The sequence below is a fragment of the Tenrec ecaudatus genome, chromosome 2 (assembly GCF_050624435.1).
Source record: "Tenrec ecaudatus isolate mTenEca1 chromosome 2, mTenEca1.hap1, whole genome shotgun sequence".
NCBI classification, from domain to species: domain Eukaryota; kingdom Metazoa; phylum Chordata; class Mammalia; order Afrosoricida; family Tenrecidae; genus Tenrec; species Tenrec ecaudatus.
Window position 1 is genome coordinate 198,483,232 of NC_134531.1, and position 14,774 is coordinate 198,498,005.

Consider the following 14,774-nt stretch of genomic DNA (forward strand, 5'->3'; position numbering starts at 1 on the left):
GATAAGCATGTGACACCACTTTGGTTCTCAGGATTTTTATTTCCTTAGGTTACTCAAGGATCTAGGGTCTCTTTTATTGGGGATTTTCTTAATAATGATGCTTTTTACTATCCCTCAATTTTGTGCATGCAAATGTTTCCCCTTACAAAGATATTTATATTTTTCTCAGGAGTGAAGTAATGAAGGAAATGGTCATGAAAATGATGCTCCAAAAACCTCAATTATTACATGTAAAATATGACCATGTTCTTGTTTTAACAAGGAAGCATTATTAAGCATGATAGATTAAATCAACCTTAGATTAAAAATGAGAAATGGAGAAAAACTCCAAAATAGCAAGTTATAAGAATGATAAAGCAAATGTTTGGCACCTAAATGATGATAATTATTATTGTCTCTATGTCAAATGCAAGCTTCTTTCAAGTACCATTTCACATACTATCAAATTAAGTATGATATCTTTTGTATATTGAAAATATATGTTAGGTGGATGGTTTATATAATTACATACTTTTGGTCTAGGGATATGGTATAAAAGTGTTCCTTGCACTTAAAGAAGATCTTGTTTCTTTCAAAAAATATTTTTGTGATTTAAAAATTAATAAGGAGTTGTTAATATGTGTTTATATAATTTTCTCGTTTGTAAAAAGGGAGTTTCACCTATTTATTCCCTGAGAGTTACTCTTCCTTAAAATTATAAAAGTTCAGTAAGTTTTGATAAATGCACAAGGACCATATTTTATTATGTTGAAATAGTAATTCAGTAATAAAATATGAAATTAACTGGGTACATATTCAGTCTTAACTAAATGATGCACAAACACCATATTAAAAATACTTTCTGTCAAAATTGAAATGTTTTTGTTCAATATTAAATGGTTAATATCAATCTAGGCTAATTCTAGAAATAAACAAAAAGGAAATTGAACTCAAATGGCATTACTTAGTCGAAAATGTCAACATTCACTTACTTCACTTACTTCCCTCTTAACCACCACCTTCGAGTCATTTCTTACTCATAGTGACAGTCTATGAGATTTCGAAGTGTTTGTAAATCTTTCCGAATGAAAGTCTTATATTTTTGATGTTTGCAAGAATGACATGAGAGCTACTATCCATAACTCTGCCTTCCTAAACTCCCTTACGTTTCTAAGAAAGATGATGACTGAAAAGAGAAGCAACATCTCTGCCATAGAGGACCTAGACATTGCTCTGTTGGTCCAGGTTGTGGTAACCTCAGCAAACAAACTATACATAGACATGCTTGTTTCCCTCTAAAGGAAGTATAACCAGAGGCTATGCTAATAATAATCATAATAGTATTTATTATTAACCCATAAGGAGGTCTTATTAACTGTCCGAGTGCTTTGCATGTATTAACCATTGACTGTTTATAGAACCCTAAGTGCATCTTGGGAGTGCAGGGTGGGTTAGAGGGGATGGAAGTGATGGAGGTAGCAGCCTGTCCTCTCTGTGTCAGCTATCAGTCAAAGAGTGAGGAAATACTAAAAATCAGGAAGCTGCTTTAAAATTCTCTCTTCATAAGGACTAAGTTCTAATATTCAAGTAAGGGAGCTGGTTGTGTAGTGGGTGATGTGTTGCTTTGCACTGCTAACCAAAGAATCAGCATTCAAACTCTCCAACCACTCTGTGACAAAATGTTTACTCTGCCCTGCACGGTGTCTGAGTCAGAATCAATAGTCATGAGGAGTTCATATTAAGTCAATTGAATGGGTTTAAAATTTTTTATTGTTCTTATTAATAATTTACATTTTTATTTGTTGCTGTTTTAGCTGCTGTAGAACCCCTAAATCACAGAGAATCCATGCACAAGGGAACTAAAACTGCTAGATCCTGTACCACCCCAGGATTAGTTATGGCTTTGACCATTCTGACAGAATTCTTTCATGAACTGATTTTTAGAAAAAAACTCAACAGATCTCAAGAATTGGTCTGCCTTAGTCTTAAACCTCTGCTGAAGTTTGCTCAGCACTCCAGCAACGTGCAAATCTCTGCTGAGAGGGGAGTGTCGCCTGCACATGAAGTGTATTGAATCAATCCCAGGTTTGCTGTGTTGAAGATGTGAATCCTACCACTGGGCACCAATGCCCTCATATAATAATCTAAAGCACTGCAAATCATCTTTACCTCTTACCTCCATTAACGACCTATTGTGAGAAGCACTATCTTTTTCGTGTGGCCCAAACTTACCTGCTCTTTCTTTGTTGATAGGTTTCAGCTCCAACTTTGTAGCTTTGGGACTAGGTAAACAAGAGTTAACTTCCTGCATGGAAAACAATTGTTTTATTAATAGGAAAACAATAACATTCTCCCGTCCTTTTCCTCTTGTCTAGTTACTGTTTTCTGATGAGACTCCAGTAGCTTCAGCCATTCTTTCCTGCTGCATGGCTCCTGGGAATTCCATTAATCGTCTTGCTTCAAGAAACATTATCTTTCATATTTATGGGTTCCTGGGGAGAAAAAGAATAACATTTCTGCTCCACATCTGGCTCAGTTAAAATACCTAAGTATGAAGGCTCAGTACCTACTTCTAGATCAGACTAAATCTGTCCATAAAGTCTACTGAAGTATGTATGACAGAATTGGGGGACTCTTGGGAGTTACCTCCTGGGAGTCCATCCCCAGACTGCAATTAGCCATAGATAGAGGAAGAATGAGATGATAATGGAAATTTCTAAAGAAAAATAGTCACCGTCCAGTATTGTTCATTTACAAAAAAGTATAGTTGATATTTTAAAAGTGAACTTCCTTGGTTTAATTTACTTATATTAAAATTAACCTTTAAAAAGTAACACATCTTGATGAATTTCCATAATACATATGTAAATGTGTAAACTATCTCTTTTTTATAAATTTCAACATTGCCAATTTAGCATTTTTACTGTATAATACAGTGATATTACTTTATTTTGCTATGCAACCATTATGAGTTGGTGTCCCAAACTAAGTACAATTAACAGAACTTCAGTACTCCCTACATCATGAGTTCCTTTTTCTCACTACTCTTATTAATGGTAACCACTATAATAGATTTTAGTGTCTATTCATTTATTTACTTCATGAAACTAAAACCCTAAGCTATTTATCTTTTTATAATCAACTTATTCCATCCATGTCATAATTACTTTATTTATTTTTAGGGTTGAGTAGTATTCCACTGCATGTCTATAGCTTTAAAAAATCCATCTATTGATTGACAGTGAGGTTGTTTACATCTACTCTTCTATGGTTAGCTCATTGTCAGAATAATATCTTTGAAGTCCACCTATGTTGTAGTATATGTCAGGCACTATTAACTCCAGAACCAGATATCTAATTCCCCTTGAATAGGGTGCTCTGTGAATCCCAGTGACTGCTACCACTACTGTCACTGGGAGGGCTGAGGGAAGAATGCAGGTGGTGGAAATCAAGAGTTTTCAAACCATTTGAAAGTCATCTATTTATTATTTCAGGAGCATTGGTGGTGTAGCGGTTACTTCTTGGACTGTGATCTTCAGTTAGAAGCACCAGCAGCTGTGGAGAAAGACTAGGCTTTTTACTCTCGTGAACAGGTACAGTCTCAGAAACCAACATGGGGCTCACTCTAATTCATTAAGCATTCAATGGCAGCAAGTTCAGTTTGATTTATTTGTTATTTCACTTTTGGGTAGCTGCTGTAATTGGTTTTCAAGAATAGAGTTAAGTCAATCAGTTTTTGTCCCTTCCACCTTAGTGCTTGTGAGGTGACCAACTGGTAAGCCTACCAGTCTATCCTCTGGACCAAAATGTTAGATTTTTTAAAAGACAGACTTCTGTGGAAACAAAGAGGACAAAATAACTATAATCTGGAGAGAGGAGACCCTTTCTGAAGTGAAGTTAAATATGAGATATTGATAGTCTGCCTCACAGTCAGCCCCTGGCCCGGTTTTAGCTTCTAATATTGAGCTTGTGTATCATCTCTTCCAACAGTTGCAGTCAATTTTATTTCTGTGTATTCTATCTGGAGAAGTCCATGTGTAGATTCTTTTGAGTTGTTGAAGAAAAGGTAATTGAAATTAAGAATTCATTTGTCTTACAAAATTCTATCATGTAATTTCTGACTTTATATATATATAACAAAGATGATATTTTCTAACTACTGTTTCTTCCTCTTAGCTTCCAACTTTTCCACTCTAATTATCAATGATTATCAATACATATTTATATATGTTTGATCAATATCAGACTGAAAACTTTGGTAGAATTCTTCAGTTTCTTCATCACTAGATTTTATGAGAGCAAATAATTAGAAAAGCTGGCTTATATGAAGAAGAAATGGCACCAGGACTGGAGAAAGGCTTATTAATACCTTGAGATATGCAGATGACGCAAATTTGCTTGCTGAAATCGAGGAAGAGTTAAAGCACTTGCTGATGATGATCCAGGATTGCAGGTTTCAGTATGGATTAAAATTCAGTGTAAAGAGGACTGAAATCCGAACAACTGGACCAATTGGTAACATCATGATAAATGGAGGAAATGTTGAAGTTGTCAAGGATTTTGTTTTGCTTGGATCCACAATCAATAGTCATGGAAGCTGCAGTCCAGAGATGAGAAGACATTTGGTAAGTTTGCTGCACGAGACCTCTTTAGAGTATTGAAAAGAAAGAATGTAACTTTGAGGAGTAAGATGCACTTGACCCAAGTCATAGTATTTTCCATTGCCTCATATTCATGTGAAACTTGAATATTAAATAAGGGAGACAGAAGAATAATTAATGCATTTCAATTGTGGTGCTGGAAAAGAACATTGAAAATATCATGGACTGCTGCTGATGTTGTTCCTCTTCATAGCATCAGATATAGCTCTTAGGTTTTCTTCAGCTTCTCTGATAATCTCATTGGACTTTTTTCATATTTGTAATCATTTGCTTGACTTTCCTCTATGTCATTGGTGCAGTTCATTGCCTCCTCCATTTGGTTGGCCAATGTTCGTGATCTTGCTGCTGGTTTTTGTTATCTTATACCTAAGCTCTTGTATTTCCCTTTGGTGTATGGTGTTTATCTCCTCTATTATTTCATTCTTTTTCTGTATTATTCCCTCATATCCTGTATGACTCCAAGCAGCATTTGGAAAATGTCTTTCTGTGGGAGATCAAAGTCTTCTATGTACGTTGTTTATTTCAGGACATCATCCGACATTGCCATTTGTTTCTCCTGTTTTCTTAGTTGAGGTCATTGGGGCTGATTTCTGTTTGAATTGTGTTGTTTTAGAGGAGTCAGAGAGCATTGGGCTCTCTCTGGGAGACCCATAGTACTTCTTTTACAAACTGCCTGCAGCTAATTGCACTATGGGATTGGCCTACTGCTTTATCTTCCTGTGGCTTCACTCTTTTCCTAGTATACCAGTATTCAATTATTTGAAGGGCAAGTTGAATGGTCCTCTCAGGTGATGCTGTTTTGCTGGCTGTGGACCCACGAGCAAGGTGCTGCCTTGTGTGATCTCACAAGAAGTTGTGATAGTGTGATCTCCTTTTTGCCCCATTTTAAGCTTTTTTTCAATTTTTCACATTTCTGCTTGCTTTTATATGTTTTCAGTCATTGTTATTGTTTTGTTTACTTCCTGTTTATGCTTTATGTATGTGGCTTTTTATATACGAATGTTCTTCCATTACTGGTAGGACTCTAGAATTGTACCATAACCATGGATATGAGTATGGTACTTCCTTAAAGGAAAATACAAGTACCTTATAACCCCGACATTTCTTATGTAAATAAAGGAAGAATACAACAATAAAAGATATACACACATCTATATCTATTTCAGCAGTTTCCATAATAGCAGAAATGTGGAGATAACCGAAAACTCTGATTATAGAGGTACACATAAACAAACACTGGGTACATTTGTGCAATGGGATAATATGACTCAATAAAAAACAATGATGGTTATCTTAAATACCACAAGGTAGTGCCAAAACTACAAAACATTATACTTAGTAACCTTAGTCAATGCATATAATATTTGTATTGTTTGGATTTCCTTGAAAGTGGAGACACAATATCATCAGAGACATCGTTGGGTTTTAAGACAGAAACAATTATTTTGAACAATTAATGCAGTTTTAGCAAAATTCAATAAAACAGAAAATAAGAAATTCTGGAGATGATGCCGAGAAATTAGAACACTCATTGCATTAATTATTTATTTTTATTAGATTGACTAAATATTTTATAACACCATTATTATAAGGAAAACAATAATCAAATTTATGCAGCAACCACCAAAGCTAGTGATGAAGAAATTGATGAATTCTACTGTCTTACATCATAAATTGATGAAAAATTTTATCAATGCAATCTGGATGCATTAATAATTATTTTCGATTGAAATGTAAAGTTGTAAACACAGAAGAAAGTAGAGTCATTGGAAAATATAGATAAAAATGAAGTGATAGAAATGAAGCTTGAGGCTGCCGACCTGCGCACCCGCTCCGCATGCCCAACGGTCCTTCCAGCGTTCTGGCCCGGAGCCTTCTGTTTAGGCCCCTGGGCTCTTTACTGTCAGCCCAGGTTCCTCAGGTGAGTGTGAGGCCCCTCTCGATTGTTTGCAGAATGCTTGCGGAATGCTGTGATAGTGGATAGGAAGGCGGAGGTTGGTGCATCTGTAATTCCAAGCACTCCATGCTATAGACAGAGGAGAAGTTGTCCAGAAGCCCTGCAGGACAGGGAAAGGAGATACCAACATGGAAAAACTCAACACTGAAAATGAAGGAAAGCCTGAAAAACAAGAAAAGGTGGAAACCTGACTAAGGAAAAGCCAGAAGCCACTGGCTCTCCGGAAAACAAGGAAAAATTAGGAACAGAAGACAAGTAAACTTTAGGAACAGATGACAAAGGAAAGTTAGGAATAGAAGACAAGGAAAAGTTAGGAACAGAGGATAAGAAATGTTAGGAATAGAAGGCAAGGAAAAGTTAGGAACAGAAGACAAAGGAAAGTTAGGAATGGAAGGCAAGGAAAAGTTAGGAAATGAGGGAAAGGCAGATGAGGAGATGCCAAAGGATAAGGGAAAGGCTGAGGGTGAGGGGAAGCCCAAAGAAAAGCCAGCAGGTGAAACCAACTGCAGCCAAGCACCCAGCTCAGGATGATGTCCCCAGAAAAGAAAAAAGAAAAACCAATAAAGGACTGGCTGAGCACCTCAAGGAGTATAAGGAAGCCATTCATGATATGCATTTGAGCAATGAGGAGATGATAAGAGAGTTTGATGAGATGGCAATGGTGGAGGATGAGGTGAAGAAATTCAAACAGAAATTGGAGGGCTTTATGTGGATACAAAGAAGCTTGCAGAATCCCTTCCACCCTAGAGAGCCAAGGGAACTTCGGAGTAGCCATAGGACCCAAGAGAGAGGTTTGGGAGACATTGCTTATGTGTAGTGCCTTTGAGCTTCATTTAATGTTGTGACTGATTTGAACATGATCAACCTTGCTCGCTTCTTTCTTGTATTTACCTGGCAGACATTTGCCGGGCTCTGTGCTTTAACCTCATGCTGACACTTGGCTTTAGGCATCCCTGTAGGTACCAATAGCCTTCTGACCCAACTACAGCGCTCTGTGTTTCAGTTGGGGATTTTCACCCATTACATGAAATTAAAAAAAAATGTTATGGTGCATTCTACAATTAAAACAGTTTGTAGAACCATAATAAAAAGAAATGAAACTAAAGATGGCATTTTGGAAGACAAACAATTTTTCATGACAAATGCCTTGTTTTCAATAAACAAAATTCCTCACGGAGGAATTCTCCAGAAAGAATACATGGAAGTTAGCTATAACTGTGGGAAGAGACTATGGAGACACTCAATAGGGGAAGCTAAAATCAGACCAGAAGCTGACTGGAACAAACTGTCAATTGTTCATAGAATTTCAGGTTGAATCTAAGGAAGTGAAAACAAGTCCACAATAACCAAAATATGAACTTGACTATATCCCATATAAATTCAAGAACAGATTTGCTGCATTGAACACTAACAAATGAAGATCTTATGAGCTGTGGGAAGACATCATTCATGAAGAAAGTAAATAGTCATTCAAAAGACAGGCAAGGGAAGATCAGTATGGATGTCAAAGGAGATTCTGAAACTTGTTCTTAATTGTAGATTAGCTAAGGCAAATGGAAGAAATGATAAAGTCAAAGAATTGAACAGAAAATTTAATAGGCAACTGGGGAAAACAAAATAAAATTAAATTAAATGTGCAACGATCTAAACTTAGGAAACCAAAAGGAAGGACATTCTCAGCATATCATAAACTGAAACAATTGAAAAAAATCAAGCATTGAGTTGAACTATGGAAAGATTATAGGGGCAAAATACTGAACAAAGAAGGAAGCATCCAAATAAATTGAACAGGGTCACTGTTCAAACAGAACTGGTTGACATTCTACTATTTCAGGAAGTTAAGTAGCAAATGAGAAAGAACCAGTAGTACAAGAGGAAGAATTCCAAGCTGCACCGAAAGCAATAGCAAGAAACAATGCTCCAGGAATTGATGGGATACCAATTGAAGTCTTTCAACAAGCTGCTGAAGCCCTGGAAGCATTTATACATCTACACTGTGGAATCCGAAAGAAAGCTACTTGACCAACTGACCGGAAGAGGTCCATATTTGTACCCAATCCAAAGCAAGAAGACTCAACAGAATGCTCAACTAGACCAATATTATAGATATCACATAAGCGTAAATTTTGCTGAATGTCATCCAACAATGGATGTAGCAAGACATTGACAGTGAGCTGCCAGAGGTTCAGGCAGGATTCAGAAGAACATGTGAACCAAGGCATATCATTCATTACTGAGGTCAGATGGTTCTTATCAGAAGAGAGAATTTCAGAAAGATGTTTCCTTGCATTTTATTTCTCATACATAGGCATTCGACTATGTAGATCATAACAGACCATGGATAGCTTTGAAAAGATGTTTTTTTCGAGCACTCCAATGTGCTCGTGCAGAACTTGTGCACGGATCAAGAGACAGTAGTGTGAACAGAACAAAGGAATAACAATTGCGTGCACCAAGGTTTTGTCCTCTCATTCTATTATTCAATCTATAAACAAAAACCAAACCCACTGCCAATTACTCAATGCTGACTCATAATAACCCTTTGCCAGTTTCTGAGACAGTAGCTGTAATGGGAGTGGAAGGCCCAGTGTTTTTTTTCCCACAAAACTGCTGGTTGTTTTGAACTCCTGGCAATGTAGTTCAATCACTACACCACTACACCATAAGGGAAACAATATGCTGAACAATATTAATCAGAGAACCTGGATTATATGAAGAAGAATATGGCATGGAGGAATGTTTATTAACAACCTGTGATATACAGATGACACAACTTTGCTTGCTAAAAGTGAGGGGGACTTAAGCCACTTGCTGACAAAAATTCAGAATAATTCAACCTAGAGAAGACCAAATTTTCACAATTGGATCAATAGATAACATTATATCAAATGAGCAAAGAGTGAAAGTGTGAAGGTTTTTGTCTGGCTTGGATTCATAACCAAAGCTCATGGAAGCAGCAATCAAGAAATCAAAAGACTAGTGTTGGATTGGCTAAATCTACAGCCACACTTGACCTCTTTAGAATATAGAAAAGTAAGGATCTTATTTTGAGGACTAGGCTGTGCCGGACGCAAGCCATGGTATTTCCCATTGCTTCTTATGTATGTGAAAATTGAAAATTAAATAAGGAAGACAGATGAATACTCAATGCTTTGGATTGTTGTGCTGGTGAATATATTGAAAATATCATGGATTACCAAAATGACAGAACAATCTGAATTAGAAGAAGTATAGTCAGAGTGATCCTTGGAGACAAGGGTGGCAAGATTTTTGTCTTACATACTTTGTACATGTCAGAAATGACCAATCCCTGGAGAAGAAGATTATGCTCGTAAAAGTGGAAGAGAAGCGACAATGAGATGGATTGACAAAGTGACTGCAACAATGAGCTCAAGCATGAGAATGATTGTGAGAAAAAGCCAGGACTGTTAAGTGTTTTGGTCTGTTGGGCATAGGGTCGCTATGGGTCGAAAAAACGATAGCATCTAGAAACAACAACTTATTACCTTCCAAAATGGTTGTACATGTTTACAAGCACACAAGCATATACTTCATTTTAAACGAACATTTAATGATATATAATATACCTCTCAAACTCAACAAATTATAATATTGAGTTCTGTAGTGTCATTATATTAAACACCATTTTAGAATATTTTGATCATCTAACAAAGAAATGTGTATTCATGTACCCACTGTCATTCCTCTCCTCTAATGATACACAGAAAACAAGCCAGCTAATTAATCTTTTTCTATAGAATTGCCTATTATTTATACTTTGCATATTTATGTAGTGCAAAATATATGTAATATTTTGACACCTTCCTTCCCCTAGTATAATCTTTTAAAGACTCAACCATGTTATTCTATCTATCCATATTTCATTATTTTATTACTTTTACATAACTCTACTCAGCATACTGGTGATGTATTTGTTAAGCCCTTGGATGCTAACCAAATGTCCACAATTGAAATCAAATCACTAACTGCTCAATTGATGTAAGACATGACATTCTTATTTCATAAAAATTTACAGCTTTGGAAATGCAATGGGAGAGTTCCACTGTGTTTTTATGTGGTAGCTATTTATCTGAAGCAGCTAGACAGTTGGAGGTTTGGAGATTTGTTTATATGAACACAGCACATTGTTTTATTGAGTCATCAGTTATTGAATATATGAGTTCTTTTTACTTTTTCTTTATAATAAGTAAAGCCATGATACATATGTATAATTTTTTGCATAGATGCATATATTCATTTGGGGCTACTAAGTCAAAATACAATCAATTAGGTGGCTTTCAAGAAGAGATATTTATTTTCTAACAGTTTGGGGAAATATAAATGTCAAAAAAATTACTGGCATATCCATGCTCTTTCTCTGTTGACATCAAGGAAGATTCTTGCCGTGTCCTTCAACTTTCTGTAGCCCTGTGCACTTGTTGGCATTATCTGGCATGCAGATGCATCTTAATATGTCCATTATTGTTCAGTCTGTAGCTCAACTTCGTCCTCTCCTAATGCTTATACCAATGCTCAGATGGAATTAGGACCGTGCTACTCCAGAAGGATCGCAAGCTGACTGATAACATCTTCAAAGACTTTACAGTGTTGTAAATAGGGCTTCAAGAAATCTCTTTGAGGAACTCAATTTAATAAATTACAGTGTGTATTTTGAGTTCTGTCAGGTATATATCAATGGCTGGAATTTTTAAGTCATATGGAAACTCATGTTAGCATTAATGGGAAGTGATGGATTTCTGGCCTCTTAAACTATGAGAAAATAAATGTGGTTCTGTAAGAGTATATAACTAAGACAGCATGGAACATGACCATGAAGTCATATAATTCATTAGATGGTTAACAATGTTAAGCATTTTTTCAGATGTCCATTGGATATTCGTATTTTCTTTATGGAGGAATGATTATTCAGATTCTTGACTATTTTTAATGAATTATCTTGTACCATTATTTTATTGAAAGAGCCATTTATATATTCTAGATGCAAGTTTTTTTACCAGATGTATTATTTGCAAATATTTTCTCCATTTATGACTTGCCCATTGAATCTTAGTGAGATGTATTGAATCAGAAAATCTTTTAATTGTTATAAAGTCTTCCTTTCTTTCTTCAGTTGATATGTAATTTTAGAGTCATAGCTAAGAACATACTATCTACAGTGTATGAGATACACTAATAACACTAACATAAGGTTATGAAGATTTCCTCCTGTATTTAAAGCTGAATTTTTAATATCGATTTATTGAGTTCTAACACTAGAAATTTATGATAGATTTTAGTTAATTTTTAGGTGTTGTGTGGGAATAAACCAATAAAAATGGGAATTTTGAGGGGGTGGGTATGCAGTTTCCTATGGACCATTTATTGAGAAGATATTTTATCCTATTAATGCAGAATGTGAGTCCTCTAGTTTCTAATTCTGTATTAAAATTGAACAATTTTTGGATTCTTGACTTGAAATATATATTTCAAGATAGTCTTTTGAATTAAGAGAATATAAAAAGGCACTGAATATTTGTTAAGTAGAGTTTTGAATTTACATCAATTGGGAAGTATGGTCATCTTTACATTACCAATTCTTACAATGCTGAACATTGGCAGTCTTGAATTTCTTTAGATCTTGTGTAAGTTTGTTCAACCTGAGTCAGAACTGACTCAAAGGCACCTAAAAACAGCACAATTTTGTAAGTTTTTGATTATCTATTTTGCAGTTTTTTTGGGCTTAAATATTTGTCTAATTATTTTACTGTACCCTACAGAGAATTGTCTTCTTAATCATAGTTTCATATTATTCATTCTTAGTATAACTAAAAAGTCATGCCATTGAGTTAATTCCAACTCAGAGTGGTCCTATAGTATGGAATAGAACAGCTCCCTGTGTGTTTCTGAGATTGTAGCTCTTTTCTGAAGTAAAAAGCCTCCTAATTCTTCTTTGAAGACCCTAGTAGATTTGACCCACTGATATTACAGTTAGCAGTTCAGCTAGTATCCACTCCACCACTAGGACTCTGATATAAACTTGGCTTTTGTGTATTAATCTTGGAACTTGGCTGAACTTGTATTAGTTCTAATAGATTTCAGTTTTAGAATTTCATATTCGTGAGATGATGCTATCAATTGTTTGCTGTTAAGTATCATTAAATTGGCTCTTTTTCATATTAATTGTTGTTAGGTGCCACGGAGTTGCTTCTGACCCATTGTGACCATAACCTGTACTTGTGTGCACTGTCAGAATAGCAGCAATATTATTTTATTTCCCTGGTAAATGTTTATTCTAATAATATTTTGTTAGTAATTAGTTTATGGGAACAGAATAAAAATATAATAATGAACACATAATATTAACTAATACCATTTTTTATATACTATAAATATTTTTATATAAAAAATAATACAAAAGCAATTGTAGATACATTTTAAGTTTCCTAACATCCATTTCCTATTTTCATAGCTCTAGGTCATTGCTATCCTTATACATCCATGGAACTTTCCAAACTAATGTGTCTGTAAGTTATATACCGTATTATATACAAGTATTGAATAGCACATCTCATAATAACATATATATGTTTTTACAAGGGATCCTAGTGGTGCAATTGTTAATCGTTAGAGAAAGCTGTTATTTAAAATGATAACGGTTAGGCTCCAGCAACCAATCCTCAGGAAAAGATAAGGCAGTCTGATTCCATTATGATTATACCCCTTGAAACCCATTGAGACAGTTCTACTCTGTTTTATACAGTTACTATGAACTGAACATGATGGCCACAGATATGCTATAAATGTAAGTTTGCTTTTGCAATTCACTTTATTTTATCAGTATTATGCTGGATACTGATTTATACAGATGATTATATCTCTGGTTCTTTATATTAAATATTTTCAAATATTTTTCTGTGTTGGTATTAATCAATCACATAACATCAATTATTAATTTACTATGAACTTAATGAACAATGACTCTGTCTTATGATTTTTTTGCTTTGAGAACACTGCAGTAATATATACTCATACTCTTGTCTCCTTCAGCACATGTGTGATAATTTTTCTAGGATAGATACTTTGAATAAGTATTGACTTTTAGAGTGCGCATATTTTCACCTTTATCTTATCCTGTCAAATCATCTCCAAGTGATTTAACCCTTTCACAACACCTGAGGCATCTAGTGCCCACCTACCTTTTCCTGTGTCTGAAGTTTCCTGGAAAGCTGCTATCCTACTTTCAGTGCACGGTGCCATCTGGTAAAACACAAAATCACCTAAACTGACACTCATTGAGGCAATGCTAACTCATAGTGACCCCATAGGAGAGGGTTGTAGTGCCCCTGTGAATTTCCAAGACTGTAACTCTTAGCAGGGGCAGAAATCCTCACCTTTCTCTGAGAAAGCTGCTGTGGATTCTAACTCCTGACCAGCTGGTAAGGACTTGGGTAATTGCGTGAACCTGAAGAAACAGATTCCGTCTGACTAACCCTCAGCACCAGCCTCACAGCACATGTCATACTAACTATAGAAAAATCACTATTACCTCAAAACTTGTTTTTACAACATTTAAAATGCCTTCTTTACAAATGTGCTTGACACAATGGATGGATGTATAGATTGTGATAAGCACTGTATGAACCCCCAGTAAAATGATTTTTTAAATATGCTTTCCTTTACTGAAAACTCATGGTGTCCATGTTAAATAATAGAAAATCATTTGAAAAATTATTTCAAAGTGGAAAATAATTTGGTCTTCAAAAGTTTTACAAGACACAATGACCTTTAACCTACAAAGGAGATTGAAATAAACTCTTCATAAAGTTAAATTATCTTAAGCAAAAATGGCCTGATTTTGGGTCTGGCTGCGTATTAATACAATGTTAAAGGATATTTATATGCTTGCAATAGTAGAATAATAATAATAATAGAATAATAATAGCTAGGGTTAAAAGAATATAAAATAATACGTGTAAAAATTGGACCCAATTTGTGCATCTGGTGTGGACCTGAGGTCATCCCCATTCCAACAAATGTTTGCCAATGCACATCAGTTCATCTGCTTTTCCTTTCTAAATTGGTATCATATTTCAAGATTTGCAACAAAATATTTTAGATATTGGATTGACTATAACTGATCAGGATTTGAGGATGGCACCTCTTTTAAGGGGAACAAT

The 14,774-nt window shown here is 35.2% G+C and overlaps 1 pseudogene; it reads left to right on the top strand.

Moving 5' to 3' along the window:
* Window positions 1-6,725: 6,725 nt before the first annotated feature.
* On the top strand, window positions 6,726-7,414 carry LOC142441193 (transcription elongation factor A protein-like 4; annotated as a pseudogene).
* Window positions 7,415-14,774: the final 7,360 nt, after the last annotated feature.